This window comes from Mustela nigripes, chromosome 12 (assembly GCF_022355385.1).
Source record: "Mustela nigripes isolate SB6536 chromosome 12, MUSNIG.SB6536, whole genome shotgun sequence".
Classification (NCBI taxonomy): Eukaryota; Metazoa; Chordata; class Mammalia; order Carnivora; family Mustelidae; genus Mustela; species Mustela nigripes.
The window spans coordinates 23,160,508-23,176,562 of NC_081568.1; the positions used below are offsets into that span (position 1 = coordinate 23,160,508).

At 35.9% G+C, this 16,055-nt stretch overlaps 1 pseudogene; it reads left to right on the forward strand.

Annotated features, from left to right (window-relative positions):
• LOC132027482 (cysteine-rich PDZ-binding protein-like) overlaps nucleotides 1-15,011 on the forward strand; it is a 19,771-nt pseudogene extending 4,760 nt beyond the window's left edge.
• The last annotated feature ends 1,044 nt before the right edge of the window (nucleotides 15,012-16,055 follow it).

Below are 16,055 nucleotides of genomic sequence, written 5' to 3' on the forward strand. Positions count from 1 at the left end.
TTTAAGATTTTATTTATTTATTTGACAGAGAGAGATCATAAGTAGGCAGAGAGGCAGGCAGAGAGAGAGAGAGGGAAGCAGGCTCCCTGCCGAGCAGAGAGCCCGATGCGGGACTCGATCCCAGGACCCTGAGATCACGACCTGAGCCGAAGGCAGCGCCTTAACCCACTGAGCCACCCAGGCGCCCAGGGAATTCCTGCTCTTGAGGTAGGTATATTTAACCTGGCAGAGAGAAAGAGTTTTAAGTTTTTGGTTTTTTATTTTTGTTTTTGTTTTTTAGGACAAAAACAATCCATGCTAAGTGATGACTCCATGTCTATCATAATCTTAAACATGAACACATATTATGTTATTTAAACATCACAAAACTGCGACACCTGATGGGCTCAGTCAGTTAAATGTCTGCCCTCGGCTCAAGTCATGATCCCAGGGTTCTGGAATCAAGCCTGACATCAGGCCCTCTGTTCAGCGGGGAGCCTGCTTCTCCCTCTCCCTCTGCCTGCTCGCTCTGCTTCTGCTCTCTTCCTGATAAATAAAATCTTGGAAAAAAATAAGCATCACAAAACCTCAACCAACATATTATCTTAATTGATTTATAGCTCAGTTCAAACTGATATATAGGTAGGATGACAATTTCAAGGAGATTATAGGGTTAATCTAATTTTTCCAGTCATGGTGTTCACAAGTGATAAAATCAGGATTTCTACCCACATTTTTATGACATAAAACATATGACCCTTGGGGCGCCTGGGTGGCTCAGTGGGTTAAGCCTCTGCCTTCGGCTCAGGTCATGATCTCAGAGTCCTGGGATCGAGTCCCGCATCGGGCTCTCTGCTCAGCGGGGAGCCTGCTTCCCCCTCTCTATCTCTACCTGCCTCTCTGCCTACCCGTGATCTCTGTCTGCCAAATAAATAAATAAAATCTAAAAAAAACAAAAAAAAAACCTATGAACCTTTAAGAAAAAGAATATAAAAATATTTTAATAATAAAAATAACATAATGAGTGTTAGCCAAATATCCTTTTTTCTTTTTATCTTCATAATAAGGTATATTTACTCAAATGAGTTTGCTTTTTTTATTAATTCAGAATCTAAGGACAGCCCTATTTGGATTTCCATCTTACCAGCTACTATTATTAGAGCCGCTACTGCATTGAACCGGTGAGCCAGTAAAAGCAGTCTTAAGAAGCAAGAAACTATAAACATTCGGGTGCCATTTGCAACAACGTGGATGGAACTAGAGCGTATCATGCTTAGCGAAATAAGTCAAGCAGAGAAAGACAACTATCATATGATCTCCCTGATATGAGGAAGTGGTGATACAACATGGAGGCTTAAGTGGGTAGAAGAAGAATAAATGAAACAAGATGGGATTGGGAGGGAGACAAACCATAAGTGACTCTTAATTTCACAAAACAAACTGAGGGTTGCCGGGGGGAGGGGGTTTGGGAGAAGGGGGTGGGATTATGGACATTGGGGAGGGTATGTGATTTGGTGAGTGCTGTGAAGTGTGTAAACCTGGTGATTCACAGACCTGTACCCCTGGGGATAAAAATATATGTTTATCAAAAATAAAAAATTAAAAAAAAAAAAAAAAGAAGCAAGAAACTTTCCGCCATACGCCTTTGGGGCTTGCTGTAAAAGCAATCGTGACCCATCCCATAGAGACAGAGGAAATGGAACCTCTGAGCCAGGGGTAACATCAGCAGAGCTGCTGAAATGAGAAGGTGTGTTCACAGGCTTTGGTAGCCTCATCATCTCTTCCTATTTATTGATATATTCTCACCCAGGATAAGAAGAGAAAAGACTTTTTGAGGCAGGCTTGCCATCGATCAGTTCCAGAATGCTTGGAGGTGAAGGAAACTTGGCTTGTACATGAAGGGGCAAAGAATCTACATTCCATAAAGCTGAGCATCACGTAAGTTGTTTTGCCCTAAAGCATAAATGAAGATCAAAGTAGTGAAGAGATTTAGTGGCACAAATTTGTCAGATCCTTGTTTTTTGAAAAATAAATCATTTGATATACTAATAATAGAAGACAAGAGACCTGAAAACCAAAGGGAGCCGGGCTGTTTATCTCGTTACAATGTTGTTTGATAAAATTATTTTGCGGTTTTGAGTAAGCTGTAGGCTTCGAGAGATCAAGTTATCATCCTGATAGATCGACCCTTTCTAATGGGTAGTTCTGTGTTCTTGCTGTTCACTCTGTGAGGGCATCAGTACTTCCAAGCCATCATCCGATAAAATGAACAGAGAAAGAACAATTTTGTTGAAATAAAACTTGTCCTAAATTTTGTACATTTATTAAAAATAGAATTTAACTGATGGCCCAAGAGTTATTAAAAATTGTCATTCTTTTTATGGCTTTGCTTGTCCTTATTTCATAGCCTTAGTGTCTGGAATATAATAATTCCTTAAAAAAAAGGTGTGGTGAGTCCACATGCCTTGTATTTATAGGAACTCTAGTTTTAAACCTGCAGACTCAAGATCTTGTCTGTATTCTTGGCCTCTTCTCTTCCCCAAATATCAGCCTCTGGAGAGTCATAGCTTGTTAAAAGGGAATTTATTTTCTTTTGGTCACCCCTGCTCACAGCCGATCCTCATTAGGGAAAACAAACCTTACTTTAAAAGAAACTAGTGGGAGTTAAGGAAGAGGTCAATGTAAATTAGTTCAAAGACGGAGGCTTCAATAGTTACCTAGTCAGAGGCAGGAAGCCATATAAATAGAGACATCAATTTGAAAGAAAAGGCCTGGGGCCTGTTTTGTTCAAAGCTAAGCCTGTAAGTGAGCCTCTCTGTCTCTTACTTTCCTTTCTCTCTCTCACAGATGTTTACCTGTCTGTGAATGAGCACTGTGCATCCTTTTTGAAGTTTATTTCCATGCAACATCTGTGAGAATTTTGGCTTCAGGTCTTACTTCAAAGCTTTTGTACCTAATGATAGCGCAAACCGATGACTCCACAGTAACTGCACTCCTTCCCAGGAAGGCATTTCCATGTGACACAAGTTTTGATGTTTAATAGCAGCATAAATTTTCAAAAGGCAAACAAGGTATATTAGGGGCACATTAGGAAAGAATCAACTTTCTTGTGCCAAAGAAATGATGCCAAAATGGTAAAATGAGAGATTCTGATGCTATCTCTTCAGCAAAAATCAACTTTCTTTTTTTAAGCTTTAAAAAAGACCAGAACTTTGAGTGCTATTTAGCGACTGCCTTGTTCCTGGAAGAAAAAGCACAGCTAATACTTTGGGCTGGCTCACAAATTAACCACCGTTTAATTTGTGTTTTCTAGGTACCTAGGTTTGTTCTAATAACCTTATATATGATAGAGTATATTTACATTTAGTAAATATTTAGTACATTTAGCCTTCACAATAACCCAGCAATTAAGTGGTAGAATTATTCTATACATGAGGAAGATTTTATGATATTTTAAGGAGTTTAAACTTTTCCAAGGTGACACACTTAATAATAGAAAAAACCAAAATTTAAACTCAGCAGACTGATTCAAGTTCATAGACCACTGTCTAGATTGTTCCAAGAGTCTTGCTGGATTAATGGACACTTTTACCTGTCTTATTTCTAGCCATCTTAATGTTTTTAAGATAGAAGAAAGATTGAATATGAATTAACTATCAAGGACATATAGGTTCTTTCTGTATTAGTTGAATTAGATTGAATTAGGTTGAATGAGGGCATTTTCTTTTTAGGATTTATTTATTTTAAGATTTTATTTATTTATTTGACAGAGAGAGATCACAAGTAGGCAGAGAGGCAGGCAGAGAGAAAGAGGAGGAAGCAGGCTCCCTGCTGAGCTGAGCAGAGAGCCCGATGCGGGACTCGATCCCAGGACCCTGAGATCATGACCTGAGCCGAAGGCAGCGGCTTAACCCACTGAGCCACCCAGGCGCCCCTTCTTTTTAGAATTTAAACTGGATAAATGGGTTGACTGTCAATTTATACCCCAAAATAGATCCCTTTAATATAGACATACGTGGAAGGTATCATGCCTCTTGTAGTAAACAAGGAGAAGTAATTAGACCTTCTTTTGATACATAAAAATAAGATTCTTGGGTCCACAGGTATTCTACAGATTTTTTTTCCCCATTAAAACTGTTATTTGATATCTGCATTTACCATTATAGGGCCTGAATGACTTTTATTATTCTACTAATAACATTTTTTAACAAAATAAAAGTTTCTGACTTAAAAAAATATCATATAAGTAAAATTTAAATCCACCAAATGAATACCACCCAATGTTTTCTAGGCGGAATAATGAATACAGAGTTTTATGAGGGTGTTTAGTAGCATATTTGTTAACTAGTTGATAGTAGTATTGCTTTAAGACAAGAATTGATTACACTGAATTTGTGAGCTTTTTTTTTTTGTCATTTTTCAAGACCATTTATAATATGAAGTTTGCTCTGCTGATAACCATCACACCTTAATGGTAACCATCAAACAAGAAAATCTACCCTTTTCTCAAAGCATTTTAGATCTTAAAACTCTACATAGCAAAACAAACACCATAAGACAAAATCACAGGTAAGTTATTATATAGTTATAATATGCTATTTTTCTTATGATAGTGATAGATACAAAAATCAGACAATAATATCAAAAGAATTCATTTTAGATGCTCTATATAAATTTAAGAAGCACAAAGTAACCACCTTCCACCATGGGAGAAAGCCCAGAAAATTTAATCTTAGCAATGGAAAATTGAGTAGAATTAATCTGAAGCAGGGATAAGGTGTTTAGACAACGATTTATGATTTTTCTTGTGACCTATCAAGGGATAAAAGACACTGATGTGAAACCAAGATCATGGAATTCTACTAAAAAGACCAGCTCCACAAGTAGCAAGAACCTCTGATTTATTTCCATTATCAAGGCTGTCCTTATAAAGAGATTTTCTAGGCAGAACTGTTTGGAAAATTAATGCCATCTTCTTTTGCAAGTGCCACATTGTAAAGTCACTGTTCTTAATGTCTTAAGTAGCAATATATTTTATTGCCCACTTAAAATGATATATGAAATAAAAATCCACCAGGAGAGGTTACACAGTACCATGTGTTCACCCTAAGCATGCACAGTGCTCATTCAAGATAGGTAAACCTTCGAGAAGGTAAGAAAGAAAGCAAGAGAGACACGGAGAGTCACATTTAAACCTTAGCTATGAACAAAACGGGCCAAAGGCCCTTTCTTTCAAACTGGGGTCTCTAGTAGGTAACTATTGCTACCTTTTTCATATTACCTTTTTCTTTAGGATAACTTTTTCAAATTACTTAGACATTTAAACATGAAATAGAAAGGAAAAGGAAAAAAAAAGTTCTACAAGTATAACTTGGAAAAAAGTGAACAGCAGGTTACCAAAGATGATCTTTATCTGCCTAACAAATTTCACAAGTAGAAGCCAAAGGCCATTGATTTTCTTCCTGTAAATTCTTTCTTTTTTAAATATTTAGTGAATACTAGAATGATCTGCGCAGTCATAGAAAGCACAAGCCCTATTAGAAAGAAGGAAGTTGAATAGTGGTTTGCATTTGGACATGTGTTGTCCTCTTTCTACATAGCACTATATGTCAGAAAATGTTTTCATTGCCAAGGCCTACAGTCATTTCTCTCTGGTGACAGCACAGGAAAAAGAGCAAAGGGGCAGCTAACCAGGGAAATCCCTGCACCTGTCAATTGGAAATGCAGTCCTGCTCACAGACTCTGCAGAGAAAGATAAATTGATTGCTTGGAAGACATCGGCAGTGAAAGTCAAAAAAATTGTTGAAAATGTGCCGGGGTTTGTCTTCCAAAAATGGGAAAGACTTGTCTACAGATCTTTTTATCTGTAAATTTCAAAAGTGCTAAACACTGCAAACACTTTCAAGATATGTCTAATAAGTGTTTCTTTCAAACATTCAGGATTAGAATAATATGATGTGATGCAGGGGAAAAAAAAAAAAAAAAGCCATAGGATGATGGGGAACTATAAAACTGGAAACTCAAGTCTGATATACTTTCAAAGCTGCGACGGACCACATCAAAACAGTGATATAAAGTATAATTTTCCATAGGGAAAAACATTTATTATGGATTATTGGATTTAAAGAATTGATTTATTATACATTTGTTTATCCATTGAGAAAAAAAGAAAATTAGTAATAGGGAAGAAGAAAAGAAAAAACTTTTGTATAACATAAGGATGTTATTTCTACCAAAATATCTTCCCAAACTGCATTCTATTAAGGAAGTTTCTGCTAATGTGTTATAATTTTATGGATGTAGGATAATGTCCAGTAAAAAAATATTTTAATATCTAACAATTTTCCACCACCTACCAAAAATAATTTAAAATAAAATTTCAAGAAGAACAATGGTGTCAAAGTTGTTCTGCTACTGTGTTTTGGCAAGTAAATGAATCTTAAAAAATTACTTTATAAATGTTTAGGTATTGTGATCTCATTCAACTTTTTAAGTTTTTTCAAATTAACATATAATTTATTATTTGTTTCAGGGGTACAGGTCTGTGAAATTCAATTTCAGAAATTCTTTAGGAAACTTTAGTGTTATATATAAGAATGAATAAGGTGTTAAGGACATATAAATAAAATAAATTAAATTAAATTAATTAAATTTCCACATGAAATTTTTTTAACTTTTTTTTTTTAAGATTTTATTTATTTACTTGACACAGAGAGAGATCACAAGTAGGCAGAGAGGCAGGCAGAGAGAGAGAGGGGGAAGCAGGCTCCTCACAGAGCAAAGAGCCCGATGAGGGGCTCCTTCCCAGGACCCTGGAATCATGTCCTGAGACAAGGCAGAGGCGTAACCCACTGAGTCACCCAGGTGCCCCTCCACATGAAATTTTAGTATATATTTATGCAGTATGGTTTTGAGGCTACCTATAATTTTTTTTCTTCTCATTTTTCTGGCACAAGATTTCTTGATTTTGTGGAATATTCTCAGGTTTCAGATTGAGAGTTGAAAATAACCAATGTTTAAGTAGTATAATGTTTCAAATATGACTATAGTACCTCTTAAATTATATTGTTAATTGCTAAAATACACGACAGGGATTGTTTTTAGTCACTTAAGTTATAAATATTTATAAAATATAATTTCAAATGACTATGTTCTGATGAAGAAGAGAGTATACAAATTAAATATATCCCCTTATCATAAGGTCAACATAAAATTGTACAAAATGATCATATTTAAAGTATTTGGCATATGTTATAAGTGAATATATTATATAGTGAACAATCCATACTGTATATTACATAAGCAGAATTTATAATATATGACAAAATTTATTAACATATGATACATACCTAAGAGTTTGTCTGTAAGTTGTAGAAGTACTTAATAGATTAAATTAGTTCTTTAGAATGAGTAAATAACTTTAATATTATGAATAAAGATAAACATTATTTCTAACCCATTAACAACAGGATCATGACAACAGTAATTTCTTTAAGTCTCCCCAAACTGCTTCATAAAAACCACACAGACACAAGAGATGGCGAGTTAAATAATTCACAGAGGACATATTCACTGAACCTACATGGCAGGTAATTGTCCAAGAACCTCTGAGGAGGAGTGGTGTAGTCAAATAACTTCACAGCACCAGATCCATGCTGCGTCAGATGTTGCCCAGTGGTAGATGAGAAGAGACATCTTCTCATGGGACCCAAACACTTGATTGCAAAAGTATCTAGAACAATCCAAAATACTATAAGAACAATCTGAAATACTGTAAGAACTGCAGGTTTCAGGTTTCAGAGACATGGCAAAAAAAAAAAAAAAAAAGACCCAAGGAAATACACTGGGGCAAGGAGAAGATCGCACATGACAGTATAAATCCCCAGGCATCACTGTACGTGCCACAGATATGTTTTATAAAGGCAAAGACCTATCTTGCGGGAAAACTGGTGGGAACATAATTTGTGCTAAGAAGACAGGACCACTAAAAATCCCACAGAAAGATTGTTATGATGCTAGATGTAAACAGATACAGAGTAAATTCATTTTTGAATATCTCTTGGGAAATAATATACATCTGTTATGGACTAAGCATTTGTACCCCCTCACCCTGCAAATTTATATGTTGAGGCTTGAACATCAAGTGTGATGGTATTTTGAGCTGGGGATATGGGATGGTAATTAGATTTAGATAAGATCATAAAGGTAGAATCCCTATAATGGAATTAGTGCCAACCTAAGTAGAGGAAAAGCCAGAGTGTATTCTCTTTCTTCCTCTTTCTCCCAGCTATGTGAGGACATAGAGAGAATGTCTATGTGACATACACATTCTCTCTATGTATTCACAAGCAAAGAAAAGGATTCTCATCAGGAATTGAATCTGCTGTCCCTTTGATATTGGACGTCTCAGTCTCCAGAATTATGAGAAATAAATTTGTGTCTTCTAAGCCAGTGAGTCTGTGAGTTTACAGTATTTTCTTGTAATAGCCTAAAATACTAAAGCAACCTCCTTGGGCTCCATAAACTCTAACCCTGCTTAGAGCTTGCAGAGTGTAGCTATTGGGGTAAAACTTCATCTGTGTCTCCAGCAGGATGTTCAGATGCTCTGTCAATCTGGTCACCTCTGGGAGATGCAGTATTTGGAAAGAACAGTGGACCACTTGGCCATGCACCAACACTCAAACTTCCCTTGCTGTGAAATCTGGAGCAATTAATTACAGACCCTAACACTGATGGACCAAATATTTGGGAAAACATGAGATAGTAGGTCTTTCTGCTGGGGTTCATTAGATTAGAAATGGATTTTTTTTTTTTTTTTAAGATTTTATTTGACACAGAGAGAGAGAGAGACAAAGAGAGCACAAGCAGGGGGAGCAGCTGGTAGACAGAGAGGGAGAAGCAGGATCCCTGCTGAATGCAGAGCCTAATGCAGGGCTCCATCTCAGGACTCTAGATCATGACCTAAGCTGAAGGCAGACACTTAACCAACTGAGCCACCCAGATGCCCTGAAAGGGAAGCCCTTATCTAGAATGTGAATCTATTCCAGTTATGAAAGAGGTTCAAAGTAATCAAATGTCTACCACATAGATACTGTATCTCAAGAAATTACAGCATTTAAAAGATTGGTTTTGATTTTGTTGCTTATAGGCCAGACATTTGGCAGCAGTAATAGCGAGGTCAGCTCTAGTAAATGAGAACCCATGCTCTTGGTCTCTATCTCTGCCACCATGATTACTCCATCTTCTAGAGTAGATGTGTCTTACAAAAGCTTTCAGGGTGAAAGCCAGTTAAACAGATCAATATGCTAGCCTCAAAACAATGGATTCATGTGCTGCTCTCTGCAATCTTTAGATAGTCCAGATCTTTTTGACTGTATTATAAAAGAAAAGGGAGTTACTACTCAAGGGCAAATTTTGAGAACTTATTATACATTTTAAGTGAGCAAAAAAATTTTCTGATCCTTTTTCCTTATTAGAAATAAAAATAATGTACACGCCAAGTCAGTATCCGCATACTATGAACTCAAGGCTCTATCTATTCTAACAAACTCACCACATCTATCATAGAAGCTTTGATCAGGTAACTACTGGATTGAGCTTGCACTGGCCTAGTCATCCCCCAGGACCCACCTGTTTCTACAGGGGCAATGTTAATAACTTAACTGGGGATTTGATGAAATTACCATCTTTGCATCTATCAGAAACATAAAGCTGGCAGAAATCACCCAAATTCTGCAATACATACAGAGGTAAATTTTATTTCTTTTTAATAAGTTGGTCATGGAAGGATAGTTTCAGAGGCTTCCACTTGGCCTTCTCTATTTTGGTAGTCACCTACAACCAAGGACCCAATGTGGAAGTTGTGGAACTTCTAAGTATGAAATATCAGTTAAACATTCAAGGCCAGGGAAATGACCACCAGGGGGTCAGTGTAAGTCATTTATTTCCTGTCTTCCATATGCACCCACTCATAAAAATAGAAAGGCCATAATAATGCTGTAAAGTGCCCATAATTCAATGTCACTGGAACTCAGTATGAATTAGTTCTAGAAATATGTGGGTGGCCCCCATTTCTTAATTTATATTAACTGAGTAAATGGTATAATTCCATTTGGGGAAAAACTGGTAAATCACTACTGTGTGTACACGCTATGATGTTGTTCCATTCTAAAAACAAATATTCACTGGTTTCTAAATCTGAACAATGAGCTCAGTTCTGGAAACTCTACAAGGGATGATATTTTTATCAGGGTAGCCACCTTCAGGTTCCCAAACACCAACCTTGCTTTATTCTGCTGGTTTAAACTGAGTAGTACATTTGTCTGCTACCAGTCTATTTTGCCTACAGAGAAGTCATAGCCTATTAACCATCCTAAGTCCCTGTGGACTTTGGATTGGGTTCCCAAGGCTGCTACTCCAATTCTGCTAGTTATCATAGTCTCTGTGGTTATGCACCACCTGTTGTCGGCAGTTAAGTGACGCCTCTGGTCTGTACAGTTTCAAAGCCCATACATGGCCCTAGACAAGATAAAAAGCAGTTCTTCTATCCCTAGCTCTAGACTGAAAAGTTGAGCCACACTGAATGTTTTTGATGCTCCAGCTTTTCTTACCAGGTGATTCATGTGGCCTTCCCTGTGATCTTTGGGCTTTCCCAAAGAACATAATCATCATGCTCACCTTCCGATTGTAAATATTATGTCCATTTTGACATGTCCATTTGCTTGAACTTTTTAATGTCTTCATCCATCATCCGACATGGCAATTTACACATTGTGATTTTGCTCAGTTTGGTCATCATGTGTATCATGCCACAGAGAGCCATCTTATTAGTTAATTTGCGCAATCTCTTGGGCTTCTTTCCAGGATGCTAAAGCCTTTATCTCCACAGAGTATTCTCAAATAAATAAACCCTTCCCTATTTCATCTTCTAGTCCTTTGACAAATTATCTTTTAATCAAGTGCCACTCATACTGCCCGAGTAGCTACAAACATAAGTCAGATATGTTTGTAGTTTTGTTAAATTATAGTACTTACTTTCTTTATTGAGCTAAACCTAGGTATAGGCCAAATAACCAGGAGGGAAAGTGAGGTCACATGTTAAGTGCTATGTACGTTGCCTTTTAGGATTTTTGAGATTATTGCTCTTAAGAAGAAGGGAAACAATTCTTCAAGCTTATAAGTTTCCACAGAATTAGAGGAGTCAAATCTTCAGAAACAATCATCTGCATGTCTAGATTCTTTGCCCCAGATTTTCCCAAAGGGGACAATGTCTTTGGTATAATAAATCTGCATTCTTTGAGTTTACTTCCCTTTGAAGTTAATTATACAAGACAATAAATCTCAGGCTTCATGCTTGACTTTCTCTGCACTCCTACTCAAGACATGAGGGCTTCCATGCCTCTAAGAAGCCCCTTTGCCTGCCACATTTCATTTTTTAATAATTATTTCCCTTACATTCTGTAGAGAAATTATAGCACATAAGAGTGTGTCAATATGACAAATGGTATTATAGAAAATGAGGAAGGTCTTAACGGTCTCCTTACTTATGGACTAATTCATGTCTATATTCAAAATACTGTGCTCTAACTTATGAATCTGATCATTTAATTCCTTTCCCCAAATCTCTTCTTTCATTGTACACACACACACACACACACACACACACACACACACACACACACAAATGGTACAAGACTATATTATATGTGACCTACTTAAACATTAAGCTTATTTACTACTGTGCTCATTTAGGGCATTTTAAAAGTCAAAATATAAGAATATAGCAAAGATAAACAGCATCAGCAATCATCAACACAGGTCTAATCCTGTTTTGGTTCACACCAGTCAATTTCAGACAATCCTTGAATAATATAGAAGCAAATCCTAGGCAGCATGTTTCATTAAAAAAAAAAAAAAAAAGAAAAGAAAGAAAGAAACAAAAAGAAAAAAATGTCAGCATTAGAACTAAACAAAACATCTTCCAGGTTTTAGCCTGGAAATTTAATAACAAACCCTTAATATTATAAAAATGTAATTCTGGAAATATTTCCATGATATCTCTTTCAAACTTGGTTTATTGAAATCAGGATTCCAATAAGGGACAAAATATTGATAGCATGGTTGATGATTTTCTTGTCTTTATAGGGTATTTTTCCCTCTCTCTTTTTCCATGAAGTTTGTTTTTTTTTCTTGTAGGAATTCATTTGCTTTCTACAATTAACAAATTTCGATTTTTGTTTGTATTCCTATAGGTTTTATTTTTAACATATTTCTTTAATTTTATTTTTCCTATAAATTAGTAACTGAACAAGGGATTCAATTAGATTTAGATTTGATTGTTACGTTTACTTCAAAGTTAATGTGTTGTACTTCCTATTTCTTTACATTAGGTGGCACATAATATCTGGTTGTGTCAAGTTTTGTTCTTAAATTTCGTTCACCAGGTTCATTAACCTAAAATTCCTCTAGCATGCTATGATTTTTAAACACTAATGCATTTAGATGTACTGTTACCTTCATGGCTTTGAGTGATCAGAATATACTTTATATGGCATTATAATAATTATTCATTTTAAAGAAATAAAATAACTGACAAAAATTAATGTATAAGAATAGTGATAAAATGCTTTGGGATAGGAAAAACTAGAAACACATTTAATGTCAAGGAATAAAAGCATAGTAAGTTAATGTGGTAGTCCTAAGATAGAATGTTTTGTGATACTAACATACTTTCAAAAATTATTCAGTTTCATGGAAAATATTCTTAATGTGATGTTGTAATAAAAAGTAGCAGAGATCGGATTTCTTGGAAGATGGCAGACTGAAAGGATACTAAGCTCACCCTGTAGCTATTATTTTGGTGTGTCTAGGGGACAGCTATACACCTAACTCTGAAAATGACCTAAAAATTGGCAGAACAGACCTTTCATGGTTAATCATGGAGAAGAGGCCACATCAAGAAGGGTAAGAAGGGTAGAGGTGAAGTTGGGAACTAAACTCCTTGTGGGACACCTCAAAACGGAGGGGCACCACCAGCATGGAGAAAGCACAAGTATCAGACCCCAGACCAGGCTGCCCTAGCCCTGGGGAACTGCACTTGGAAGACAAGTATCTATAACAATTGTCTTTAAAAAGCAGTGGAACTTAACATAAGGAGCTTTAAAAATCAGTGAGCTTAACACCATCCAAGACAAACAGCAATAGAAAATGGGGTCCCTGCCCTTAGAGAGCCTGCATGTTAAGTAGCTCACCCTGTGATACTGAAATAACCCAAAAAATGCCCATTGATGGATGAATCAATAAAGAAGATATGGTGTACACACACACACACACACACACACACACACACACACACACTGAAATACTACTAAGCCATAAAAGAAGAATATCTCATTCTTGCCATTTGCAACTACACAGATGGACCTAAGAGGGTATTATGTTAAGTGAAATGAGTCAGATGAATAAAGACATATACCATATGATTTCACTTATATGCAGATTCTTAAAAAATAAATAAATAAACAAAAAACAGAATCAGACCTATAAATATGGAGAACAAACTGGTGGTTGCCAGAGGGAAGTGGATGGGAGGTGGGCAACACAGATACAAAAGATTAAAAAATTCAAACATCTAGTTATAAAATAACAGTCATGGAGATGAATCACAGCATAGGGTATATTGTCAATAGTATTGCAATCACAGATGTTCATTACAGAGAACAAACTGAGGTTTGCTGGAGGGGAGGCGAGCGAGCTAATGGGTTAAATGGGTGATGAGTATTAAGGAGGGCATTTGTGAGGAGCACTCGTCATATGTAAGTGATGAAGCACTAAAGTTTACTGAAACCAATCTTACAGTATATGTTAACTAAATTTAAATAAAAACTTGAAATAAAAAAGTGTACATACATACATACATATGTACATACATATTTTACATTATCATGTATTTGTGCCCTACAGAAGTCATAGAATACAATATACTATTGTACTGAGTAGGGTGCCGGACTGTCTCTTAAAGGGAATGCCTATCATCAAATAGGTCCTCAAAGGGAAAACAGAAAACATACAGAAGATATTAACTTGCAAAGCAAAAGAAAACACATTTCTATGTTCTAGTCTTTCTCTTTAACCAATATTCTTAAGAATGTCAAGCCCTGCATATATAATTTATCACAGTAGTAGGGGATGGGGTATATTAAAAGGTTTTAGTACTCACTACTAGCCTTGTGAAGATGAGCTGCTGCTTTGGTTGCTTTGGAAAACCATATTTATTTAAAACTCAATTTGCCACTATGTGTGGTTAATTAGAATTTTATGATCCTTGTTTCATGCATTCTCAGTTTCTCAAAGTAAAAACTTTTTTTCTTCTTTTTTAAAATGTCTTTACTCCCACTCAGTCCACCTCTTCTTCTCATTCAGCAGAGGAAATCCCTCCTCCATTAGTAGCAACACATTTTTTATCAGATCGAATGTTTGGTAGCTATCAGTTTCATCTTGACTCGTGTCTTCAGAAATACTGCAAGGATGCGGGACCTAGTAACTGATAACTTATTATGTTACTGTCTGGATTTTTAAGAAAAAGGAAAAGATCCTTTCTGGCTGCTGTGTTGGTATTTTCAAGCTGCTCCTGTTTCTGCAGCCAAGGGAACCGTCTGGGAATGATACTGAGTGAAAAACGTGAGTGAAGGGGCCACATATTTGGGAGAAGGAGGCTAAAAGAAGCTAATTGGGTGAAAAGAAACTTGGTATTGCTATCACTCCAGACACACGGAGAGACGGCGCAGGAATATCACAGAAAATGGCGGAAGAAAGCTGAACGAAAATAAAGCTTTGACTTCAAAAAAAGCATATTCAATCCATAAGGAAAGAATAAGTTCTCCACTTGTAAAATTTGTAAAAAGTTCTGTGCACCAACTGGGTTCTCCCTACTGCCAGGGTTATGCCTACAAAAAGGGCATCTGTGCAATGTGTGGAAAAAAAAAGTTCTGGATACCAAAAACTACAAGCAAACATCTGTGCAGATGTATTGATGATGTTTCTGGCTTTCTATGTGATTTTATTTTTTGCTTTGAATTTTCAAGGCATAACATAGTTGTTCAGGTCACAAAATAACATGTTTTAAGACAATTAATATTAAACCAAGTTGATTGGTATTCATTTTTTTGTTCTTAAGAAGTTCTATACAACATAACCAGTTTCCTGTCTTAGTTCCTTTCTTAACAAGCATCTTATTGAAATAGAATAAGTAACAAATAAATGAAACATATTTTCCCATTTCTGTAGACACTTATTTATCATTATTCATATGATTCTTATCCTCATTCTCTAATTATAGATTTAACAAAAGTGAGAGATTGTTGGTTGATATTTTATTATGAACTTTGCATCAGACTTATAACTCTTCCTTTATTCTCTTGTTGGTTTCATAGTTCTTAGAATCAGTAGTCTCTATTAATTGTAAGTTCACAGGGCACTGGAATATCTGAGACCATTATAGCTGAATAGTTCCTTAGTCATTAGCCCAGATCTAAAACACAAGTTGTATTTATGACACTTTATTTTTGTTCTTGAAGCGAAAGTGCCAATACCTTTTGTAAGGGAATGGGAAAACAAGTCATCCCATGTGTGTCCAAGTGAATACACTGAATTTCAGTAAAATACTTTCTGTGCACATTACCTTGAATTCAAACTGTCATGAAAGCCAAGAAAACAGTGTTCATCTAGGGGAATGTGTAATGAATGAATTGCCACTCTTCGGAAATTTCCTTTCTTAAAATGCAAAAATCAAAAATTTTTTATCTCCCCTCCCCACCAAAAATAAATAGAACAAAACCAAACTAAATAAATAAATATAAAAATTAATAAAAAAAAACTCTGTAAGTTACAAACATAACTAATGTGATGCCTTACTAATTTTGCTACTTGTTTTTGGAGCTTTACAAACAAAAATTTTTAAATTTGTCGACAAGACTCTTCTTTCACATTAACATGGTAGTTTTTCAATCAAAATTTTATATCAGTTCTGCTTCATGACATTGCCATTTTATGTAGATATGATTTTACTTTCCACTTCT